We start from the raw sequence: 21,186 nt of genomic DNA, 5'->3' as shown, positions 1-21,186 counted from the left end.
ACATCTGACCTTCAGGGTTAAGTGAAAGTCAGTTAATCCCTCTGTTTGGTCATTGTTTCCCCCCTTCACCCTTTAAATGAAATTGATAAGGAATAAAAATTCTTAGAGCCACCCTACCCTTGGTCCCAGTTACCAGAGTTTCCGATTTGGTCATGTTCTGTTGGAGAGTCCTGTACTGGGGGAATGTGTGTGTTAATGAGGAGTAGGTGGTCAGGGATGGGGAAGGTGGGGGTGGGTGGAGTACAAAGACAGACCACAGTGTTCCATCATGCTGCTGGTGTTTTCAGATTAAGATGGGGGATTAAGGAATTTTACTCAGCAATTTGAGATGCTTTGTTAGGGACTGAGGAGATTTGAGCTGCTTTGTTCTCAAACCACATGTTAGTGAAAAAGCAAACAGGCACTTAATCCTGACAGACAGCAGAACTTGACATCAATTTGCCCCTTGGGAGGTGACCAGGAGTTCTCTAAGACGGGTTAAAATGGCCAGCCCTTGTTTTTTCGTGGAGCCTAATGCCAACATTCCATCGTAACCTGTATTTCTCAGCAGTGTGGCCATAACTTAGACAGTTGGGCTGACCAAGAGCTTCCAGATATAAGGAACTCCAACAATCTTTCTGAAAACAAAACAAAAGGTCTTTTACATGCAAATAACCTACAAGGTTGCCAAATATTTAAATAGATTTCAAATAGGTCTGATATTTTGGTTACTCAGTCTTGAAATGAAATATAGAAAGACTGAGAATTTTTTTTTCCTTTTGAAAATAATGGATGGCTTCCGCTAACAATAAAATCTCAGGGTAACATATCAATTTTGGAACCCATACCTGGATGTGAAATAAACATCAATTCTTCTGTAGATCTTTAAAGGGAGCTTCTACTGAATAGCCAGTTATACTTTAAGGTCATGTCCTTCAAAGTCACTGAAGTAGGACAGAAGCAAACAAAATGAATAGGAAAGAAATTAATGGCTTCCTGAATTGGATTTCATACATTAGTAAACTTAAGTGTACAGAGTTATATACTCTGGCACACAATCTGAAATTCTGATGCAAAGACTAACTCTTCCATCTCAGGTTGATGCCACGTTAAATCCATTGACCTGGCGTGCACTTTGAGTGGCCTGCTGATTACTAAATACTGCCATGTGTGGGGAAACCATTTTAAAAAATCAGAATCAAAACGACAAATTTTATAAAGCATATTTTAAAACAAATCTTATTATATTAGGAAGATTTTCTGTTTGAATATTCAGCTAATCAATAGGTCCTATACTTTTGATGTAAAAATATGTTTTATTCTGGAATGTAAAAATCTGCTATTATCTTTATAATAATAGTAATCAGAATAATAGTAATAATAATGATGATTTCATCACCAGTGCCAAGGTTGTTATATTTTTACTCTATTGAAACACCCCCGCTCCTTACAGTCCCACCCCTACTCTCAGCCATATAAATGGAGGAAAAGTTATTTCTTCCTAGGTGATTTTTCTCCATTCTGTGATGAACTCATTTTCTCCTTAACCATATTTTTCAAATAATCTTTCTCTCAGAATCAGTGAAACCCTTTGTATAGCATCACGCTCATTTTCAAATGACCATGAACACATGATAGATCTTGTATAAGAAAATGAATTTCACTTCAGATTTCCAAAGAGACATCATTGTCTTTGATTTTGAAGCTTTCATGTGAAGGGGAACTACCTCTGCATAGTCTTTCAGAATACGCATAATTAGGCTTTGAGCATGGTTAGTTGCTAATTCTCAAAATCAGAGATCTTTTCCAACACATTGCTTGTCCCTAATTATTTATCAAAAAAAGGAGAGAAATCTGAAATTTCAAATATTGCCAAGAGACAATTTCATTCATTTAATTAAAAAACAGTCAGTCTGTGCTAACCTTTAGATGACTCTTGCATTGTGTTGCTGGTCTCTGCTTTTATGCCGGTTTACAAGCATATCAGAAGGATCAAATACGGGGTGAACTAAAAATCAGAAACACAGTATTCATTCATTTAACTCTGGTACAGTAGAGCAAATTCAGGGTGACTCAAGGGACACAATGTCTTGTAAAACATATGTACTTAATATAAGGGTCATAAAACTTATTAAATTAAAAGCTAGGTTAAAAATAGGAAGAAAATTTATGCTGCTGTCTAAAATAGCAATAATTTCCCCTTGGCCTTTCCCTTTCCAAGTAATATGGGTTTGGTCAGAAGGGGAAAAAAAAATCAACTTATAAAATCTTCATTTTGTAGGACCAAATGCAAATCTCTCTTAACTGCACCCTGCGTTTTAAAAGGCAAGTGATAACGGCTGAAAATGGAGTATCGAGGAGAGAAGATGCTAAACCTTGAAAAGTGCACTTCCGTCTAGGTTTCAAGGAGACAGGTGGCATTGTTCTTGAGCTTTAACAACAAATCCCATCAGTACTAGCTGGTGTCAAGGAAGACTAGCTTCAAGGACGTGAGGACATTAGAAAAAAAAAATGTTTTTAAATAGTTGATTTGACTATGGAGCAGCAGAACAGCCAATAGGGGCACGAAGCTCAGGCAATCCCTTGCTGTTCAGCCAGGCACTGCCCTCCAGCCCTGAACAAAACTCCCCCCTCCCCTTGTTCAAGCAAAGTTTTGGTTGTAACAAAATCTATGGAAACCAGGAAATTCAAAGTCCGGATTGACCTACTTTTGCTTCGCTCTGCTGCCTGGGGGCTACACTGATGTAGGAAATGACACCTTGCCCTTACAAATAACTTCAAGCATTTGGGAGTGAGGGTGGCTCCTACTTTTTTAAGCACTGATATTCCTTTTTAATCTATTCAGCTGAACTATGTGGAACGTTTGTCCTCAAAATGATAGCCATTTTCTTAGTTGGTATTGCTAGGTATATGCTGTAGGAATTTGAAACCAAACTCAATATCAATTTCTTTCCACTGTATTCGCCCAGGTTTTTTTTTTTCTTCTTTTTTTTGGGGGGAATTTTATCTTCACACAAAAGTCCTAAGGCTGTGGAGAAGGGGCTGGGCTGGTTATTTATCTGTTTTTTTCTCAGACCTATTCCTTCCTTTCCTTGCTTTTTTTTGTATTGCAGAGGGCTTAACCCTGCGAAGCACTTTTGCCCACGTGGCTTCTGCAGAGGTTCTGCAAATGGAGACCGTGATTAGGGAGGAGGAAAAGGGCTAGGGTGTCCGACCTCTCACCCTTCTGCCAGATTTTGAGGTGGTCTGACAATGGCTGGCTTTCTTCTGGGGTCCCAGAGCCTGCCATCTTCTCTTTGTCCTTCCAGTGGAGGGGTGGCAGTGGCTTCCTGCCCTTGCCAAGCTTTGGGTGGTCTTGCCATTACTATCTGACCTTTCGGGTGTTCCATCATCGTTTTTTAACTGGTTCCCTGGTTTAAAGCCCTTGGATGAACTACCTAATGGTGATTCTAGGTAGGAACCAATGGCATTTCCATCTCTAGGTTATTCATTCAAAAAATAAGAGATTCTGTTTGAAGTCTTTGAGGGGGTCTTCATCTGTCCATTGGTCAGTGGGTAGGCTTCTGGGCCATAGTATTTCCTTTGACCATGTTTCTCTTTTTTAGTAGAAGTGGAATAAACAGGTTGGAAGGTGAAATAAGGAAGAACCAATCCAAGTCTTTATGGGATGAACATTCTAGAGACACAAGAGAAGTTGCATCCAAGGGCCATGTGGATGTGTTGTTGAATTTGGCTAACTCCCTGAGCTGCACACTACTGATATTGTGGCCCTTGAGAAAACTCTGCGAGAACCCCATAAGCCTTTTTGCTTTTATCCTTGAATTTAAGTAGCATTTGAACGGAGATGGGCAATGCACACATCGCTACTCAGAGATCCCACTAACTGACTTCAGCCAATAGAGAAACCCTCAAAAGCATAAGCCAGTTTCTCTTTTCCTTCTCTCACATTCCCTAACAAAATCAAAAGTTGGTTCCCATGATAAAGCTTCACAGGCTTCTGTCTGGAATGAGTTTAGCTGGAAGAACTCTAAATGTTGGGGAAAGGGGAGGGAGCAAAGAACACAGGGAGAACCCAAACCTCAAACAAAATTGCTTTGCCATCCAAAACACCATCCTGAAGGTTGACATTTGCGGGGCCCTTGGGAATAAAGTATGTGGAGACTTTTGTCCAACTTCTCTAGTGATAGTTGGGCCTGATCCAAACCACTCAGCCACTTACATTGTCATTTGGTGGGGTGAGTAGACTGGAAGGGAACATCATTTTTGCTTTTTGCTTTGGAGTTTGAGGGGCATCCACTCATTATTCAAGGAACTCACACTGGTCCTGGCTCTATTCTCATCAGGCTTCAGTAGGCCTTGGGAAATATTGGAAACAGGATGCTCATTTGTTTTTGAAGTCTTTCTTTTGAACCCACCAATTTTATGAAATTTAAGTTCATTGTTCATTATGTAATTATAGATGAAATATTAGAGAAGTGGACTAATTATACACAATGCTCTCAAGCCCAATTAAACTAGCATCTGTGGTGAGTTGTAAGGGTTTTCTCTTTCACTAATAAGAAATACTTTCTGAACAACAGAGAATAAAATCGTTAAATTGGATATGCTGTAGAGATTATAAATATCCTATTAGCATATAAAATGAGGATTAACCTTACTTAATCACTGCATGCCGGATCATCAAAAGTCATGTTGTAACCCTGTAATGTTGCTTTATCCATTCTGCAAAGGAACAATTAAAAAAAACCCACTATTAATAAACATAGCTCACTGGATGTTATTCCCATCTACTAAATTAAACTGTTGGAGAAGCTCAAGCATTCCCTTAGTTGCTTAACAAAATAGCAAAAATACTTTTACTTATTCATGGCAATATTATGACTGATGCAGATTTATGTCATTCTAGTGGCTGGAAAGGTGCGTCTCTCTGGCTAGGAAAATTAGCCTGTTTCAAAATAAATAAAATACACCATCCATTCCAACTAGCACCACAAGTGACCTTTTGAAAATGTAAATTAAGCAATTACAAATACGAAGGGTTTGTTCAAAATGAAAATGTTTGGGCTTGAGACGTGGTACCACCGTTATTCCCAGTATCAATTCGCAGTCTATCAATCCAGCTGCATTTGTAAATCTGGGTCATAGGATGTTCCACTGGAAGATACTCGTGACCATCATTTTTGCAATATAGAATTCAGATCTGGGCAGAGCAACTCCTACAAAGCCAAAGAACTTGTTCGGCAACAACAAAGGGGGCTGGGTTTATCCAAATTTAAGTGACAGCTTAAATTTGTTGATTATATGAAGTCACAGAAAGCCAGTAACAGCCAAGTTGAAGGCAGTGATTTTCTGTAGCACATTTGTGGACTGTGGTCTTTCACAGCTGAGGGAAAGAAATCAGTAGACAGGGATGGAAGATTCAAGAGGAGGTCTCTGTTGAAATACAGTGGATGAGTTGAAACCGGTCACTTTTCATTTTTCTTCCTTCCCTGTTTCTTTCCCTTTCTTTGTTATCTCTCTCTCTCCCTCTGTCTTCTCCTTCCTTCTAAAATTTTTTCCTTTATATTCCTTCCAAGATGTGAAACCCGTTTTCCTTTCGTTTTTGTGAAAATCATAATTATGCAACCTGGAGTATAAAGATATTTATGAATATTGAGAATGTGGCTCGGACAACTTCACACTCCTAATTTGAAGCATTTTTATTTTTAAAAAACATCAATACCGACATCTCTTTTTCAGAAAAACCTTTCCTCTTACTTTGCCTGGTCATTCTCATGGAGAAAATAAGTTCAGCCAAATTCTGAAATCTGATGGGATTTGAAAAGACATTGAGAATAACCTGGAGATAACCGATGTGGTGTTGGAGTGGAGAGGTCATGAACATTGTCATGGATCTAAGAGCAACAACTGGGTCCCGGGTTACACATTGAATCCAGAAAAATCTGCCCAGGAAGTGGACACTAATAAACACATCAAGCATCTGAAATAAAGTGTGATTTGATCACATTAGAAGTTTATTATCTAGTAATGCAAAATCAAAGAAAGCAAGCAGTGTTCTGTAGAGGAGAAAAGATACCGGAAACTCCTATTTTGTTCTTAGGACCAAAGCTACTAAGCCAAAGAACCTTACTTTCAACTCAGTGCCATACACTGTTTACGTTTTTATTCATGTTCCTTGGCTTTGAAAGCATCTCTCATTATACACTCACATGCACACATATGCATATACACACATTGATATATATATATACACACACGTGTCTGGCTGCTTCTTTCTATGGAGTGAACAATACAATGTGAAAGCAGTATTTTTGCTCTATATTGAACAAACCAACAATTAAACGTTTCAACTTCTATTTTTGTTCTCTTCAATTAAAAGCCTCTCAGGAACCATTTTTACAATTTTCTTGAAGCGCAGGGTAAATTAAAAAAAAAAAAAATCCTGGATCTTTGAATTTTAGATGAGCTGGTGGATTTGCCATGACAATACCACTTTAAATAGACTTTTTCTTTTCTTCCAAGTCCAGCTTGCATAGCAATTTAGCCTTACCTCAGAATTGTTACATTATGGGCAAATGGTTTGGTTGTGACACACGATCATTTTGGCTTCAGAAAAGCTGTAGACAGTGTCTAGAAGGGGAGAAAAGGTCTTTATTGAGAAGATCAAAAGGGACATAAAGGCAAAAACTGACTTTCACTGAAACAGAACTGGGGACCAGGCCTCCAGTGTCCTTTTTGTAATTCATTGCTTGTTTCCAGGCCCCATGATAGAATCCTTCCATAACAGACAGAGGACTTTGTTAAATTGTAAATGAGTATTACTTCAAGCACTCTACGGAAATATATTCTCCCCCTCTAGCCCATACATTATTTCTGCTTAGTTATAGTGGCTCACATTTCCCGTAACTATCAGAGAGAACTTAATTCAACTCACACCACATCACTTTACAATTGTGCAGCTCTCTTAATCAACCTTTGTATCAGCCACAAATGTGCAGTATGACCTAATTTGAAAATGTCTCAAAGTGCTGACTCAAACTGTTAGTGAATAAAGGCTAGTCATTACCATTATGACACTAATGTGATGCAAAATAAAATTGAGTTGCATCAGCTGAACATTAGTTTGCAAAAATATTAGTGATTGAATCCATTTTCTGTTCATATTTTATTTATACCTATATATGTATACATATACATATGCATATAGTTATTTATTTTTTTGGATTGTTTGATACATCTGTGTGACAAAATTTTTAAGTGCAGAGGAAAGGAGGCTACATTTTAACACAGGAAAGAACATACTAGATGAAAGGCAGATCATATGCATATCATGATCTTCCCTGCATAAGAGAATGACATCTTGTTGTTAAATTCTTATAAGAATATTTATACACATCTAAGCAACAGCATATGAAAATTATCATCTTGCCTTGTACTTTGGTGCCAGATTCCACGATTTTTTACTTAGCTACAATACAGCTTACTTCTCTGTATCAATTGAAAATTGTCCAACTTTGTATTTTGTAATTGTGAAGACTTGGGATTTATTTCTTTGATGGACTCTCTTTCCTATACTGTTTTACTTGACCAAAAAAAAAAATTAGGTCAAAATATTCTTAATAAACACCAGTCATTAGTTATTTGTGAACAAAAGAAAGTGGGATGTAGGTCTACAGATTATTCAGTCTCACCCCTACTGAATCATACTTTATGGACTGCAACATAAATTATCTTTTTCTTACATAGTTCAGTGGTCATAAGGAAAAACTCATGCTTATTTAATATCTATGCATCAGAGATCTAGTATTAGTCTCAACCTCTATGCTGGTAATTAGTAACTGAAAATAACTCAGAAAGACTCAGAAAACAACTCATATTTTTCTTAAATTAATAAGATTCCAAAGTCAATCAGAACCTCTATCCTGTATCCCATTTTGAATCTCCCAAGTTCTGAAAATTCTGAACATAAAAATGCTGCATTAAGATAGAACATGTCTGATTTTTTTTTTTTGTGTGTGTGTGTTGTTCTAACAAATCAAGCACAAAAATACCCAGGAGATAGATATGTTGTTCTTTAATATTTTCAAGGATGAGAAGTTTTGGCTATTATGAAATTTCTTAACCTACTTTAGGTCAAAAGAGTATATGTTATCATTGTCACTATAGATGATGGAGGAGAGAAAACACTAAATTAAAATGCCAGCAAGCTCAGTTTATTCACTTTTCAGAAGAACAAGTAAAACCTTAGAGCAAATTGTGTAGGAATTTTCTACTGCAAGATGACTTGAGGATCTTAGCCCATTTTACATCATGTAATATATGCCTCGGACTGTTTTTATGACCTATGTTTTATTTCCACATTAAGACAATTCAGATTTTTTTTTTTAAAAAAAAGTTCAAAGAATTTCAAAGCAGACTTGCCAAAACCAGCATTCAGAACCACTGGTGCTCATTCGCACACATATACAGGCACACACCTAAAAATGAGGATAGTCCTATGTAGCTAAAATACAATTGTCCTTATTTTTAGGTTACCAGGGGAAGAGGTATGTGGGTGTGATTGCTTCAAATGAATTGCCAGTCTCTTAACAGTTCATCATTCTTAAATGATAGAAGTAGAGCAGCGCCCTTCTGCAAAAAATCTTTGCTGTAGATTTTACTTTGTCCATGCCAGGACAAATTGCGTGCTAAGTTGGAATAATTCTGAGATGTAAGACACCTCCATGATTGTCCTTGGAATACCAAGGAGCTGACATCCCTCTCTGGTAGACAGGAGAATGCCCCCTGCCCTCTTAATTGATGATTTACTGTGCTTTCCCCTCGGGCCACAACCGATGATCTGTAAGCTTGTTGAATTTTGAAGCAAATACTAAATATAATCAATACATAAAAACAAAACAAAAGAGAGAGAGAGAGAGAGAGAGAGAGAGAGAGAGAGAGAGAGAGAGAGAAATGCAATGAAAATTTATGACCTTAACATTCCTTCAGGGTCAAGCAATTTATCAAATTCTCTCACTTTCTGGTTTCAATTACACAGCCATTGTGGAAGGAACTTATTTTAGCAGGTTCATTTGCCTCAGTAGGGAATACAGGACTTTGGCCTAATGCTTCACCTTTAGTGCAGGCCATTTGAGCCTTAGAACAAATACCAATCATCACTCTTTGGGAAAAAAGAATCTGCATCGGAGTGGCCTATTGGAATGGGGTTTCTGTCAAGGTAAACGGTTGTCGGCAATGACTGTGGTAGAGTGGCGATAAATCCCATTTTATTGCTGAAAAATTCCAGCTTCTCTCCATGCCTGACAGCTCCCCACATTCTCATACCCATTTGGGCAATTTCTGCACTATGTCCATCTGGTTCTCATTACCTCTCAACCTGCCTGCGTCTGATCCAGAAAAAGTGCAGGTCAGAATCGAGGGGGGAAAGAAACCAAGGTGATGGACAAAACAGAAAGCAGGGGGGCGGGCCACAGGGGTCGGGGTGGAGGTGAGGGAGCAGCAGGGAGAGCAGGGATGTGGCCAAGGCTTTGAGCGGTCACTAGAAGGGGCCATGTAGATATATTAAAGAATGGTAATGACGGAGCTGGAGCCAGGGGACCAGAGGAACCTTAGACCACAGCCTAAAAATGACACCTGTTTTAGGATGTAGGAGAGAAAGATGTGGGGGAAGAATATGGTAGACATGGGTGAGTGCCATCCAGAGGAGCACAGAGTCCAGGGGCTATTCTAGAAGAGCAAGGAGCCCACTTACACAGTTAGCAGGCTGCTAAATATAGGGATCAAACTCAGCCCGAGATTCAATTTTGGTTCAAAAACATAATTTTAAAGAAGAAAACCCTAAGGTCTCCAGCATCATCATCCCCATTCATTTTTCTAAGAATATTAACATTTGACCACTAAGTTGTCCTAATCAGTTCCTTTAGGATGGGTTCATTCACAGAATGACAGAACTAACTAGCATCGAGTCACTTGGGCATTCATAATCTTACAGAAGATCCTTTTTAGTATTACAGTACATTTATACCTTCCAAAAATTGACCTCATTCTCTGAAGCTGAAATTTTTTCAATCATGATTATTTCTAACCTAAAAGTACCCATTTGACAGGTCACTGTATTGATACCTCTCAGGGACAGAAAAAGAAATGCTACAGTAATATCCGACAACAGATAAAAACAATAAGTCCACTTAAACATTAACTTAAATTAGACCTTGATGAGACTATTTAACTATATGCATAAATACAAAATTTACTTGATATAGTTAGCTTTTTGATGGGGTGAATAGGGCTGTTATAATGCATGCTAAAATAAGACTGTAGAAAATACATTGAAGTATAAATGATGATGAAGATCTGAGAACTTTTAAAAACTAGAATGAGATGAATTGTGACACAGATGGTAGTTTTTTTTTTTTAACCACTTGATCTGAAGTCAAATTTTACATGCAAAGGACCCCAAACCAGTTAAGAATTGTGTGCTCTTCAATATGTTGGAGAGCTGTGGCATTGTAAGGATTTGTAGCAGAATTTCCTAGTACAGAGGGCATTTCAGGTGCTCAAAATACTTTTTTGTCAGACCCCCCAAGGGCTGATATATAATTGGTTGAATTCTAATATCAAAATTATGTTAAATCTTAGTTTCTAAACTGGGAAAACAAAGAATATTGGTTTCTAATATTTGAGATTTCATTTTTAAAGTTTTAATTCATGAATATGCAAAGGAAGTTCTAAAAAAATACCTAAAATTATGAGGGAGACACATGGACATTTAAGTGGAAAAAGAAATTGTTTATAAAAATGTTAAATTACAAGTAGATAATTTGCCCTGAAGCAAATTGCAAATGTTCAAAAATGGAAGTTTGTGATTTGGTAATTTTTAAATGGATACTTTTAGTCAACAAATACAATTCTCAAGAGACACTTTCATGAGGACATATTAAAAGGCATAAACCTTTAGCTAAGTGTCACTTATCTATTAAAATGGCCTTAATGTATGCCATCTCTAATTCGGAAAGTAATTTCAGGTCCTTAGCCAAGCAGAATCTGACTTGAACTTCACTTTTCTGGGCTGTGCATATATATCAGAGAAATGTGATCATTTAAATTGTAAAGGATGTTTGTTTCTTTTAATAGCATAGAAGAGAATGAATGGTGGTGGGGGGGAGTGGGGTGACAGCTTAACTTGATGCTTGATAGTTGTTTACTTATAAATGTGTGTCACAGAGTCCAGTGTCCTGGAGGACATGAAGGAAATAAAGAAACCAACCAATGAATTCCGATGGCTCTTAGGGGACTTGAGACACGTGGAAGAAAGTGCTTAGAAGGCTGTTGAAATATTTACAAAACAAATCATTTACATTGAACTTTTTGTGTGTGTAAAACCTGGGATGCCTATAGACAGACTGAACCAACTATAGCTATAAGAAATATTTCGGCATCAAAATGGTTAATAGTATTATAGCTTCAAAAGAGCCTATTGGCTCACCCTCAAGGATGCCCTGCAGTTGTTGCTAAAGTCATCAGATGAAGCTAGCCTTCCCAGCTAGCCTTTAGATTTGTCTGCTCACAGTAAAAATACTATAATAAATCGGTAACATATGTTGCCAGGCAAGGAAAAGTGATATAAATAAAGAGACCAGGAGACCCAAACCAAGTTCAATGTGAAAAGAATTTAACTTTCAATCTAGTTGCTGCCTAATTACCATTTGAAAAGTAATTTAAAAGTGTTACTGTTATTTGCTTATATGCTTCCTCACGTTTCTTTTTTTCTCTTCAGATTGCATTCTTACCCAAATACTCTCCGTGATTGCCTGCTTTGCGGCTTTGGGGTAAGTCCCAGTTTTCCACAACCTTAAGGAAAAAAAAAATGCATAACATAAAAGATGCCAAAAAGACTTATGTGTCCTGATGTGTGGGTTTTGTGAAATATACATGGGGTTGTTGGGCGGGGGTGGGGGGGTGTGGATAATGAAATAAAGAGAAGAGGTTTGTTTCCGCAAAGATCAAAAGTGTGCGAAAGTGTGCATATGCAAACGAGGCTCCCATCAGGAAGGGCACCTCTGGAATGGAAATGACAAAGCTTGGAACACACACAATCAATTATTTTCACTAGCATTTAAAATATAGAAAACAAAATCTGCTTTGGGAATTGACTGAATATTTTATTTAGCTTTTTTATTGAGACATCCTTTGAAAAATGGCATAATATAAATAGTTTTACAAAGCAACAATATAATCAATCTCTAAACTAGAATATAAATCAAGGATTTCATTAACTGCTGGTAGCCAGTTTAAATTGTAGTCTTGTCCATAATGTCTATCTATCTATGTATGTCCAAGTTATATTAAAAACCTTTAAATGGCTTTGTAATATCAGCTACATCTAGCTATTATAATAATTAATGGTACTGTTTTATAAATCAATACATGTATTCTTGATAAATTCATATCCAGTTAATGGTGTAATTTAAATAAAAAATTAATGTAATAAAGGACATACAGAAACGGGCAGGAAATCTTTAAAGGTTAAGAGCCAAATTTGTCTAAATTCATTTTTAACCTGTTTTGGAAAAGTTTATATTTAAAATCAGCTGAGATTTACCTTGTTCTGTAAAACAAATCTTGCCATTTCTAGGGTGGTATTTAGTCTTGAGTTTGTAAGATATATATTTTTTAACCGTTAAGTTTTAATTACAAAGTTAGGATATTATGAGATATTTTATTGCCATGATAATACTACATGATTATTGAATATTCTTTAGGAAAATAGAACAAAACATATTCAAAACCTCATATCAATTATTTATTTTTAATACACAAATTAAGTGGAAATGCCTTTTTTAAAAAATATAAATGAGCTGTCTGGAAATCCCCAAAGCTATATACAAATTTTATTTATGAAGGAAAGGACTGATTAGTTCAATAAATTTGCATGAGCAAGAGCCCGCGCTTTCTCTGTTTTTGCTGAGTGAACATCCCAGGAATTTCAGAAAGAAAAGAAAAATGCATGAAGAGTCCGAAATGTATTTTCACGCTGCACACGGGTAGAGAAACATTCCAGAGAAAGAAGAGTGTATCACTGGTCTAATTTTAAAAAAATGCATACCCAAAGGATATTAAAGACTAACAAGATTTAGAAAAACAACTAAAGGTTGTATGTTACCAAATACAATATCAAATCTTTTCAAATAAAATTTCCTTCGGCATATACAGTAAGCATTTTTCAGAAAAAAAAATATCTTGCAGAATTATTCAGACCAGTCTGCCCTGCCATCCTCCTTGACATGGTGCAGGAATGTCCCTTTAATCCACTGAGCTTTTTCTGACATTTTTCTTAACATTGCTGAGCCTTATTTAGAGCAGCAAAGGGGACGTGTGCAGTTTCTTTTGACACTGATGGGTGTTTCAAAATGTTACAGGAGAGAGAAGGGGGGAGAGGGAGAGAGAGAGAGAAAGAGAAAAGATTTGCTGCCAGTCGCTTCATCAATAGAGCTACAGGAGCAATTACGATTTGTTAAAAGTTTACATTTCAAATGAAGCTAAATTTTAAAAATGGCTCGCGCTTTCAGAAAGCCAGGGCTTGGAAGAAGGGAGCAGAGAATGCGCATCAGTGATTACATGTTAAAGTGCACTCAAGTACTGAAACCATTTAAAATGTATTGTGTTTTTAGATGGAACCTGCAGCAAAACCACTCCTAAGAGGCTTAATTTAGGTTTTATAGGAGGAACATAAAGAAGACCAGGTTACAGCAACATGCTGAAATATGGGGTACATTTTAAATATCTTCATTTAAAAAACGTATGTTTATTTTCCCTCCTGGGATCAGTAACATGTGTTTTGACAGAGAAAGCAAGGACATGCTACATTCTTAAAAATTATCTGTTGAAGGGATCACATTCCAAGACAGGTTTGAGCATTTTTATTACCACAGATAACCTCTTAATTATGTCCCTGCCTTCCACTTGTTAATCAGGGACATTCAACATTGTTAACCATGGAGTGGTTGCCTTTAGAACAATACGTTATTATTAAGGATTAGAAACACATTTTATTCCTATCATCATATTATTGCGTGTATGATTTTAGCACTGCCATAAGCCTATATTCTTGCTTTCAATGTGGAACCGCTCCGAGAGCATTTGGGTGCCTGTGACAGTGTTGCTCATGATTTCAAATTGTGCTGTCCATGGAAAGCTTGAAGGGACAGGTCATTTTTCTCCTGTCTCCCTCACATCCCACACAATTCCTTTTTGAACCCATTTTAGGTTTCCTGTGCAGACACCAGCGTCTGAGATCTTCAGTTGCTCTTCCAGAGAGCGAGGTGTAAGTGGAGTAAATAAAATCATGTTTCACTGTTGCTTTATCAACCCTCCTAGGTAGTTTTTTCTGCCAGCCAACCTGTGCTGTTAAGACCCATAAAATTATGCAATAGGACTTCCTTGGAGGTTCTCTAATCAGATAATGGCCAGTGTTCAGAGAGAAGGGCCCAAGGCAAAGTTGCTGGCACTTAACACTGTGGTTGGTCATTGTGGGTCTGGTAGAGACCAATAAACAGCTGATTACTATCCTATAAGGAGCCAATATTTTACATTTATCCTGGCTATTTTTTTTCCCTTTTCTTTTTACTTCTTAGAACAGCAAGTATTTGTCAAGAAGATCTATGAGAAATAGCCTCACAGGCACCTTAAAAATAAGAATTTTCCTAGCATGAAATGGTGCCTTTTGTGGAAAGGTGAGAGTGATTCCTGTTTTTATAAGAACAAAGGTTAGCTTAGCCTTAGAGTCCATTTCTTTCAGACCTGGACACTCCCAGATACCATCCCCCAATGCTTCCCCAGCCTCTGCCACCCGCGCCTCCCTCCCCCCCCACACCCCATGGCAGGTTCACAGGCTGCAACCAAGGGGTTTTAAAATGCAAATATTTATATTTGAGCTCTGGCAGTAACAGGGCCATTTTGCTTCCTCTGTAAGCCTGTGATAATTGATGCTTCATATCTGGAACTACGTTTCATTTATCTCTTTACACGTGAAGATAGTATATAAATAAAAGGTAATTTATGGAGAGGAACCGGCCATTTGAAATAATAATCCTAAATTTGACTATATAATCTTTTAAAGCTGGAAGAGCCGGGGGTGCAGAATTCTAAAATTTGCCAAGAAACTTGATGGCAAATAAAAAACTTGTGCGTTTTTGAAAGCTTATTGCATTTGAATGCTTGCCTGGGTCCAAAAAAGAATAAGAGGGATAAGAGGAAGACCAGGAGAGAAAAGGTGTGAATTGTACATGTGTTTTAAACTGATGTGTTCAGTCACATGCTTAGAGTTCTTGTTGCAATTTTATTGACTTCCCTTTATATCTGAATATATATATATATATATATTTTTTTTTTTACGGGCCAATGCAAACCTCAGAATAGCAAGTCTTCTAACTCACCTTTTCTTCCCTGGTCCTCATCTTAGTATGAACAGAGCTACACCCATAAGAATTGGACCTTGATTTCACAACCTCATACAAAGCCAGGCAGTTCTTGAGCCAAACAAACAAAGGGGGTGTAAGTGATTTCATTTATTTTGATAATCCTCCTCCTGCAAGGGAGCATTTTGCTGTCTTTGTCAAAGTGAATGACAACAATTTGGCCAACTCTCTCTGAGCTGCACTCAACAGTGACAGGCAAATTATCAGAGGCCCTGCACTTCTTATTATCAGAGGAGAAGCCATCAGGGGGACGCATGGAGGATACCTCTCCCTTGTCACTATTTGTCAGTGGGACAAGGGCCACTGCTATGGGTAGCTGACAGGTAATTTCAACAATAACAATTACTCCTATTACTTGTGTCATAAACAATTCGCCTAAGGCATGACAATAGCAAAGCTTTATAATTCAATGCCATATAAATAAATGCCAGCAGGTAACAAGTAATTTAGCTCCAATCAAGCTTTCACCCTGGCATTAATATTGTTATTGCAAGAAAATGGAAAATTGAAAAAATTCAATATGTTAATGAATTAAGAGAGGTTCAAGGGTTAGACAAGAGGAGTTGAGAAAAGGAAACCAGAATTATTATGGTATCATATTTGATGACAACCTGGGGGCCAAGCAGCAGTATAATTACTTTAAGACAAAAAGGCGGAACCCATAGTGCGATGGCCTTAGACTTCAGACCCGGGGAAAATATGACAGAGACTTTGGAAAAACCTGCCTCCCTCCAATTTCTGAAGAATCTAAGCAGAAATATGAGAATGTATATGTAATGCAGCATTTCATCAGCTTTTTTTTTTGTTTCCACCTGAAATATTTCATAGGAGGCAGAAGCACGAGTCTGAAGGAGCTTTTCCATCTGTTTAAGAAAATCACATCAGCACCTGTTTCCTTTACATTAAGTCTCATAACACAACTATTTTAATGGCCTTGTTTTTTTTAAAAAAAATCTGGGTTGAAGGTAAGGCTAACAGTTGTCTTTGCATCTTCGCTCACTAACCCTTCACCTTTTGGAAGTGGACCAGGGGAATACGGTCCAATCTTCGTACGGAAAACTTCCTGATCAAACCAATTTGCAATTTTAGTATTTGTCCAGCAAGACAATGTGCCATCACGGTGACAGCAGTAAAAGAATTTGAAAATCTCTAATTAGGAGAGCTGCAGAGCAATTAACGCATGTCAAATTTCACTTCATCAAGTGCCACTCTAATTTTCCCTCTAAAAATTAATGGATTTTTTTTTTCTCCTTTTGGTATGTGTGTGTGTGTCCCCTTAAGGCGATGTTGATTCAAATCTGCTCAAGATGCAGTGTTGCACAGCTAAGCATCTTCTTGATTACAATCCGCCACACTCCTAACTGCGCTCGTTCTCACTGCCACGGATACTTTGTCAACAGTCAAATTACACCACGCTGATAACAATGCATAATGGTGTTCCTCCTCGGAGGCCCCTGTCAGTCCATGGGGTTCATAAACATGGGATGTTTTTTTCTTCTCAATTGTTTCGAAAGGAAGTTTATGTGACTAGGTCCCCCAGACAGGCATTCCTTTTTTAAAAAAAAAAACTTAATTCGTTAATTTCTAGAAAAGGAACAAAATTTTGATGGCATGTGAAAATTTCCCATGGGAGAGGACAGAGGAAGAGTGAGAAATTGAGAATATCTGTGGCCAAAGTTTTGCTTAAACACTTTGTTCAGAGACGTTTTCAAGAGCACTAGTCTTGGTTAAATACCAGATTTTTTTTTTCTTTACTTATGGACTATAAACATTGGAAGCCTCTCTTGAACAGACAGTATTTAGATTGTGTGAGAAGTTTGTTTAACTGCCATATTTGCCAGAATCCTCAAAACAACTCAGAACACAGAAGACAAATGGCTTTGGGGGTTGGTGGGGGAGCAGGCTGTATATTCCAGATAAATTTGGATTCGCTTTATTTTTATCCTACTTGCTCATTGCAGATTGGTGAGCCTGAATCATCCACATGTGAGGAATATTCTCACTGAAAAATGAAAGGAAGAAATGCAGAGATTAGAATGTAATGTGGCATTGGATCTTTTTAGAGATTATCCAGTATCTTTTTTTTTTTTTTTTTTTAATGAAAACAAAACAAAGCAAAACTATGGTGAGGTCCAGAACAAAAATGAAGAAATCAAACAAAATGTTAGATGTATGTCTTATTCTTCAGGGAGTGGGCTGGCACGTATTTTTGATGCTGTATTTTCTTTAATCATATGTCTTCAATAAATGCAATCTAAATTCATAAAATGTACACTTCAATTCTAGCTTTTCGCTTACTGACAACTTACTCAGAATTTCAAACTTGATATTTTGAAGTTTGTATTTCCAAATATTAAGCATCCTTTCTTTCTTGGATGTCCACATCCAGCATGCTCTTAAGTGGTCTATTTCAAACAAAAGAAAATGATATCTCCTTCCAACTAGCCAAAGGTTAGATCTGCTCAAAACCGATTGGGAAATTGCTAGAAGTTTTTGCAATTAGATTCATGCAAACTGAGTTATTTTCTTTCTTCCTAAACATCCTTCTTCAAACTTTATAAATATAACAATACTGGCTTTAGAGTTTCATGTGGCTCGTTGAGAAATAAAGGTATTTTGATAAAACCAAGCTCTGTATCCTCTCAAAAAAACAAAAAAACCTGGAGCAATCTCATATTAAAACATTACAAGAGGATTGTAAAGGGAAATTTAAAAGGAGAAAACTTGATTATATAATGCAATCCAGCAGTAATCAATTTTACCTTCAATATCTTGCTTTTGTTTTCAAAATGCTAAATAAACAATACATAATGCATCCCTCATCAGCCAAACCATGGAGGCTCTGTGCTCAAATAACAGGAAACATATTCAATTTTCCTAACAGAAGACAGTTCATTAAGCTGTGCCACATCAAATAAAACTTTAATTTCTCCAGCATCAGAGTCGCAATGAAAGCAATTGAAGAAGATGAGCCATATGGTACTTCTATCAGCAAACACATATTGCTCATTCCCCCAAAGTTTTCTAATTCTGCTCCCCAGACCTGTGTAATATAGATAATGTGCTCCGAGAGCAGCAACCATGAGCTATCTAGTGTACACTTCTAATACTGTATTTAATGGGAAATAATGAATCATAAAAGCCTAGAGAAGACGGCTTTTGCTAACCTAAATCTCAGCTGTAATTTCATTGTTCTGTGCCTAAGATGCTGTTTGCCCTTTCAAACAACAGCAGTTGAACATAATTATGCCGCTTCCAACCTGGGCTTGAAAAAGCATCCCTAATATAACCAAGTTTCTATTAACTCCTGAAATTCTGAATTTAATGATGCACTGATACAGACATTCAGATAACTGAGCATGTGTCGTTTAAAAGTCCAAATAAGCATTTTTTTTTTTCTCCTTCTTCTCTTTGGTCAGACTGCTCAAAGCTTTTTTATGCTCCCTTCTCCGCCCCCTGCTTGCCTCTACCCCCACCCCCATCCCATGCAACAGGAGTGGCATGATTAAAAATGAGGAGATTTTCTTGTTATTAGCAAATTTGACATTTGCCTGATGAAATGCACATAAAATGTGAAAGCTACACAGCATTCAGAAGAAATGTCTGCACTCGGATCTGAGCTACCAAGATGAAATAATTTAGGTAAAGGAAATGTAAAGATTCTCATACATCTCAGCTGCAGAATGCTAGAATTGTGTTATAAATGAAAGAGCCAAATATTGCTGAGCTTTTAGAGTGATAGTATTTTGACACATGTGAAGTGTGTGATGTTTCTTCTCTCACCTTAGCTGCTTTGAATCGTCACCTAAACAAGATACCTAGGCTCTAATGTAGCAGTTGATGTGTCAGGAGCCCAGCCTCTCTGTGTGATAAGATCTTGGGGATGGGGTTTTGTTCATTTTTGGAGAAAAATGTTATTTTCTCCCCCCAAATAGGCTGATGATTTCAGCTTTTCCATTTTTAAAGCTCATCAAATCAATATTTTACCAACATGATGTGAATTTAAAACACCATCAAATAACATTGTGGATACATATTGAAAACATATTTTAATGGTTTTGTTTGTTTTGGCATCATATGAACCAAGGACGATTAAATTAAAAAGAGACTTTTAAAAGTTAGAGATTGCCTTTTTAAAGCTTATTAAAATCAGCATGTTACATGCCTGTCTCTGAATTAGCTCCACACACTTGATTGCCATCATTAAAACTAGTTGTTTGGGTGCTGCTCAAAGCCGATTCTTACTAGTTATTAACTTGAAATCTCTCTCCATCGAAACTGAAAAAAAAAAAAAGATGCATCCTAACTAGTGGAAGAACAGTCACCAAAATGTGAACTAGCCCAGCGAGACAGCAACATTAAACCACCAAAAGACCAACAGGTAAAATAGCTACAATAACATCTGAAACACACTCAGAAAAAAAAAAAAAAAAAAAAACCCACCACAACAACAAAGAAGCAGTCCATTGATTATATTTCATGAATGCCTTAAAACAAATGTTTAAACAGTTTTCTGAAACAGTGCAGAAAACCTCTGCATGCTCCAGTGGGTTGCAATGACAATGGTCTATTGCAATGTAAAACACGCTGGAGGATAAAAAGGTGCTTTTTGTTACCATTTTATCAAAGCTGTTCATCTTCGAGCTGCAGGCAGCATTTTGCTGGAATTGCAGATATTTCTCTGTCCAGGCTCCTTTGTTTGTGCATCTCATTTGCATATATTTATCTCCAGCTGAGGGTGCTTTCTGCTCATTAAGGCCTCCCTTCAGATTATTTCATAAGCCAGCTGCTAAGAGGGATTTCACCTGTGGTGACTGAGAAAAGAGGGGTGAAAAACTAAATTCTTCATAAAAAGGAAATCTTCTGAGTCTCTTCCCCTATAAATGGGCACCATTTGTGTTAAACAGCCTCTTGTCATGATAGATGCCTCCAGAGGTCAGGGGTTAAAGTTGATTTGAAGGTCAGCAGTAAAACAACAGATAAACCAGACGCCAAACTGGTTCCTTAGCTGTCGGTGGGAGCTGTGGTACAACCAGGTCCTGAACCTTTTTCAACCTCTAATAAAACAGGGGATGAATCTGAAGTGGATCAACCAGGCCCCTGAGGAAGCAGCCAGAAAAACACAAATAATATCAATATCAGGCAGCCACGGGAAACAATGGGCATTTCTCCCTGCTACATGCATGCTGCTATTGTTTCAAGGGCTGGGGAATTAATTCCACTTATTTATTTAAGGCGTGTCAACTCACTGCCTAAACCTGTTTCAGTGTCAAGATGAATAAAACTTTTATGGCTCATAAAATAGAGCCATTCATCTCAATGTTCTTTGTGGTGCGTGTATTTTTTTTTCTTTTCCTTTTTCTTTTTTTTTTTTTTCCTGGCACACTGAGCTAGGCCTCTGCTCTGAAATGGTTACATCTGAACCCACTGTTGCTATGATCCACACCATATTAGAGAGAGAGAGAGAAAAAATCTCATTGGCGAATGAATCTGAACAGAAATGACACAGGGAGGCTGCCATGCAGTGTCATCGCCCCCCCCCCAAAAAAAAGAATCCTCCTAAATACTCTTCATGCGGTTGCATCTGTTCAGAGTATGCATTATTTACAAAGCGGAAATTTCATTATTTTAGAATAAAATTCAAAAATGATAGCAATAAAAAATTAGTTTCCTACAGTATGACGTATTTCATTTGACTTTAGGAATAAAGCCTTATTGGGCAGCTTTCGCC

General features: G+C 37.3%; 1 long non-coding RNA gene across 16 annotated transcripts in view; it reads left to right on the top strand.

Moving 5' to 3' along the window:
• The window catches only part of LOC144369357 (uncharacterized), an 85,996-nt gene extending 65,221 nt beyond the window's left edge, over window positions 1–20,775 (top strand). For 2 of the 16 annotated variants that reach the window (XR_013428932.1, XR_013428923.1), the window contains 3 exons: window positions 11,756–11,807; window positions 14,245–14,302; window positions 14,613–20,775. This is a non-coding gene — a long non-coding RNA (uncharacterized LOC144369357). Of the gene's footprint in view, window positions 1–11,158 lie in introns of those variants that run through there. The other 14 variants (XR_013428931.1, XR_013428929.1, XR_013428937.1 and 11 more) reach the window with 11 other exon arrangements.
• The last annotated feature ends 411 nt before the right edge of the window (window positions 20,776–21,186 follow it).

This window comes from Ictidomys tridecemlineatus, chromosome 12 (genome assembly GCF_052094955.1).
Source record: "Ictidomys tridecemlineatus isolate mIctTri1 chromosome 12, mIctTri1.hap1, whole genome shotgun sequence".
NCBI classification, from domain to species: domain Eukaryota; kingdom Metazoa; phylum Chordata; class Mammalia; order Rodentia; family Sciuridae; genus Ictidomys; species Ictidomys tridecemlineatus.
The sequence above is the reverse complement of the archived record's forward strand: the minus strand, read 5'-3'. Positions and strand labels throughout refer to the sequence as shown.